The 4,978-nt window shown below is 44.7% G+C and overlaps 1 non-coding gene across 1 annotated transcript; it reads right to left on the reverse strand.

The window, feature by feature from the left end:
* Positions 1-205: 205 nt before the first annotated feature.
* LOC149317953 (U1 spliceosomal RNA) lies at positions 206-366 on the reverse strand. The gene has a single exon (XR_016280357.1). It is a non-coding gene; the product is annotated as a U1 spliceosomal RNA (small nuclear RNA).
* Positions 367-4,978: the final 4,612 nt, after the last annotated feature.

Below are 4,978 nucleotides of genomic sequence, written 5' to 3' on the forward strand. Positions count from 1 at the left end.
TCCCAAAGCTCTTTCCAGCCTTCTTCCACGCCTAGGTGGATGGTTTTCAAACTTTAGGGATGCTCTTCCATATCAAATTCTCTACTGTAGGTCGGATGTGCTCATTTAAATGAGGGCTCCTGTACATTCTTGTGCAGAAGCTAGAACGGCAGCAAGAGAAGCACTCACCCATTGCAATGCCCTCTTCCATGCAATTTTTCCCCCCCAGGGGAAAGTGCGCACGCAGTCCCCCTCTTACCACAAAGTCTGCAGTCGAGTTTCCCTCATGTGGGGAAATCGCAGAGGTCAGCCTTCCCAGTGCAATGGGAAAGCCTCGCCCTGGGAGAACCTCCTATTTGATCAAAGAATCTCCCCTGCCCTCTTTTTCCAGTGGCTATTGGAGAGCCAACATGGTGTAATGGTGTGAGTGTTGGACTAGGAATGGGGAGACTAGGGTTTGAATCCCCACTTGACCATGGATTCCTGCTGGGTGCCCTTGGACAAGTCACGTGCTCTCAGCCTTAGCAAGCCACCTCCTGACAAATTCTGCCAAGAAAACTCTATGACAGGTTTATCTTAGGGTTGTCATAAGTCAGAAATGACTTGATGGCACACAGCAACAACAGTCACTAACTGCAGAAACTCGGTGCATCTGTTGGGTGGGAACTCGATGCATCTGTTGCAAATTTGCAAAGGATTCTGGGACATTTTCTTGATGGACCACTCAATTCAACTCTCTAGAGTGCTGAGTGACCCTGTTGGCCCTAGCCACCTAGTATTAAAATAACTGTTCCGTGTATACACTGGTACATTTGGACAGGAATTAATGATCTTGTATCTGAACAGTCCAGTTTAGGGGTATAATCAACAGCAGTCTCTCCTTAAGCAGAACCCAGGTTTCAGTTTCCCCATTCTCTTAGTACTATGAGAAACTTCTCTGCAGGCTAGTGTGAGAAGCCATGCCAGGAACTTATATAAATGGGTAACTGCATCAGAGGTCAGGGGCCAATACCCTCCCCAGCCCCTTTTGTGGGCCACAAGCTCGAATACCTCAATCTTCTTCTGCAGTCCCCTTCAAAATGCCAACAAGGACCATTTTGAGAGCGACTACAAAGGAAAATAAAAGTATTGTGAATTCTAGGTGTTTGTGAATTCTATGTTTGTGGGGTGGGGGTATTTTTGTGTGTTGTCATGCATTTGGCTGTCTGTATGATCTGATGGCAAAAACTGCCCCAAAACTGTGATGATTTTTTTAAACTGTGGGGCTTTGAGGGTCTGGTGGCAAATTCAAGGGCTACAAAAGTGGGGTGCCAAGGTGGCATGCATCCCACAAACTACACTATGCCCACTTCTGTCATAAGACTCATAGACCTGGAAGAGACTATTTATTTTATTTTATTTTTATCCTGTCTTTCTCCCAAGTTGGGACCCAAGGTGGCTCTCTCTCTCTCTCTCTCTCTCTCTCTCTCACACACACACACATTAAAAACACCTTAAAAAACAATTATAATAGTCCAATTAAAACAGTAAAAAGTTTTTAAAAATACAACATACAAAACTTAAAACATACAAGGTTAAAAATAATCTAAACCAACCCCCCATCCCCCAATAAAACCAGGCCTGCATGATTTTAAAAAGCTGGCTTGAATAAAAATGTCTTTGCTTGCCAGCTATAAAGGGCTATTGAGTCCAACTCCCACTGTAGATATAAATATAATTTTCATTCAAAGTTTATTTAGTTAACGTGGAGTCCGAATCTTAATGTCAACACAATGGAGATGCTGGCTAGCTATTGCTGGAGCCAGAGTACTAGAGGGGACCCAGTGCTGATCAAACAAAGTAAATTCAAATGGCTTGGGATGAGCCTACAATTGTGTTGAGTAGCTGGGAGCATGCCGAGGTGCAGAAGCAGGCAGATCTCCTGCTACTTTGAAAGGATACGGAGTTAGAGTTGACACCTGGTGCTCTAGGCCAGCTGCCATGGCCCTGGGAGAGGTTGGGACCATTTTAATTGCCCCCAATTCCCCACAGCAATGCTCCATGTTGGAAATTAAAATGGTGGACAGCTCCTGGCCACCTGGTGCAAACTGAAATACAGCTGCTGCTTAGCCTCTATCGCCCACCCCATGAGATTATCCGGGGGGGGGGGGAGAGAATGGTGTGGGGGATGTAGTAAAACACCAAATTGTTAACCAGGGAGCATGCAACTCTCTCAATGCAACAGTTTCATTGGTTCCCAATCCCTTTGTAGGCATAATTCAAAGTGCTGGGAGCCATCCACCCTAGAGAATTATAGCACTCTAATTCCATCTTAATTGCTACGATTGCTTTCTATGGAGTTCTCAGATTTGCAGTGTTGTTGTTGTTGCATTTCTTTAAGTCATTTCCAACTTATGGCAACCCTAAGGTGAACCTATCATGAGGTTTTTGTGGCAAGATTTGTTCAGAGGAGGCTTGGCCATTGCCTTCCTCGGAGGCCTCGCACTGAGTCTCCAGTTTTCATGGGTCATCTTCCATGGGCAGAGTGATGAGGGTGAAAATTCTGTTTGGCTGGGCACAGCTTCAGACAAAAGGAAAGGACTGGGTGCAAATCTCCAGCTCAGTGTGTAGAGCAGAAGCTTCCTACAGTTTCAGAGGATTAATTGATTTATTTCTCCAACTTGCAAAGATTCTCTGAGAGTTTATGTATTTGCTTGGTTAGCTTCCTAGCTCGGGTCCAGGCTATTTCACAGATTGTATCTCCCTGTATGAGCTGCCCCGTGCTCTGAGATCCTCAGGAGAGGCCCTTCTCCCAGAACCACCACCATCACAAGCACTGTTGGTGGGGACATGAGAGAGGACTTTCTCGGTGGCTGCCCCTGGACTTTGGAACTCCCTTCCTGGGGAGGCCAGAATGGCCCCTTCCTTGTCCTTTGGCCAGCAGGTTAACACCTTCTTATTCAGAGAAGCTTTTAAAACAGAAAGTTTTTAAAGAACAGAATGGGGAATTGTATTGTTTTAAAGTATTTTAAACAGTTTTACTCTTTTTAACTGTATTTTATTCTTTTAACAATCAATCTGTTTTAACGTTGTAATAATTTAATTCTATTTTAATACATCACTTTTCTATATTTTTAATTGTACTGGGTTCCCCCCCCCCCCCCCCCATATTGTGAGCTGCTCTGGGTCCAGTTCTGGGAAAAGAAAGGGATGATAATGATGATGATGATTCCTCCTTCCCTCCCAGTTGTGGTGGTGCCAGGGCTCACCCTCCCCTCTGTTCTACCTTCTGGCTAGGAGCAAGTCAGCAAAATTTGTTGTTGTTTGCTTTCAAGTTATTTCTAACTTATGGTGGCCCTAAGGCAAGTTTTCACAGCAAGTTTCTTCAAAGGGTTTTGCCATTGTCATCCTATGAGGCTGAGAGTATGTGACTTGCCCAAAAGTTTTCATGGCTGAATGGGGATTTGATCCCTGGTCTCCAGAGTTCTAGGCCAACACCCAAACTGCTACATCACATTGGATTTCACTTGCCTGGGTATCCCAACATTTTAACTCAGTTGCCCCAAACTTCACACACAACTGTCAAGCATGGTATAGAGTTGGGTTGCCTGACTGAAAACTAGAGATGGCTCCTGTGCATGTAACAGTTATGCTGTTAGGAGAAAGAATTGCAGCAGGTGGTGTTTGTTGTGCAACCAGGTAAGAAGCAACAGCTTCTGAAACCCCTTCTTCTGCACCATTAGTCTTCAAGGCCTGGGCAGGGCCGTTGATGATAGGGTGACATGGAAAACTCTTATTCATGGGAAAGCCATAAATCAAAGCCGATGACAATAAACAACGGCACAACCATCAACGATACAAGGGCCCTCCCTAGTTTTCTCTCTGGCAACCCTTCCAGTGGCACTGCTTCTATTCTTGTACTTCTTGGTTGTTGTTTTTCTGGTCAGAGAGGACAGCCAGCTGCCCGTAGCATGGAAGCCAGTCTCTGTGCGTGCAAGAGTGTGAACTCTCCAGGAAGCAGCAAGGAATTATTCTGCAGGGAGGGAACTGGCTGTCTCCCAAGCCATGGCGGGAGGAGAAGGAACAGGCTTTGGTTCAAAGTTACAAATACCAGCAGCAAGTGTGAGGCCCTAGTCACGGGACAGGACACTGGGTGTGCGTGTGGCGCAAGAGAGAGAAGGCAAGAGGGTGAGAGGAAAGGAATTTGGCACACAGAACTGCTCTTTACACCCAACAGGCACAAAACACACATTCCTTGACAGAAGGAGGCTGTTGTCACTTTGTCTGGCTCCTGACTGTTGTCTGCAGCCCTTCTAAGGCTTCAGAAGCAGTAGCACAAATCCAGGGGGCACAGGGATGCAATGGAATAGGGAGATAAAGAGCATACAGTATTTCTCATCTTCAAAAGATTTATAAGGGTTCATCTACCCTGTAGGAATTCTCAACTAGTGAGAATCTTTGCAGTTTGGGGCGTGTTCTGTGCACAATTTGCATGTAGCTGATTTCCACCAAAAATGCCATTAACAGGGCTTTTCTTCTGTCCAGAAATAACTATTTCCTGTGCACAAAATGCTATTTTATGCACAAAACACCCATGTGTGAATTTTGTGCAGAAAACCCTCTGAACAGTGAAATTGTGTTGCTTTTGAAGCCTTTCTTGCAGCAAGGAAAAAAAATGCCACCATCAGTTGCATGCTGAATCTGCTTTGTGTTTGTGTCCACATTGCAGAAATAATAGAGTTTGATCTAGCGCCATCCTATGCAATTCTGGGATCTGTCATTTTACAAGGTCTTTAGCCTTCTCTGCCAAAAAGTCAAAATCATGGAAGAAAGTACCAAGGTAGGCTTAATGTTGAATATAAACAAAAATGATGACCATGGAAGATCTACAAGAATTTATCCTGGATAACAAGAATATTGAAATAGTCTATGAGTTCTCATACTTTGGACCAAATATTGATCAGAATGGTGACTGCAGTCAAGAAATCAGAAAAAGACTAGGGTTGGAGAGGACAGCTAA

Source organism: Sceloporus occidentalis, unplaced genomic scaffold (assembly GCF_023333645.1).
Source record: "Sceloporus occidentalis isolate IW3139 unplaced genomic scaffold, rSceOcc1.0.p SCAF_2, whole genome shotgun sequence".
Taxonomy (NCBI): Eukaryota; Metazoa; Chordata; class Lepidosauria; order Squamata; family Phrynosomatidae; genus Sceloporus; species Sceloporus occidentalis.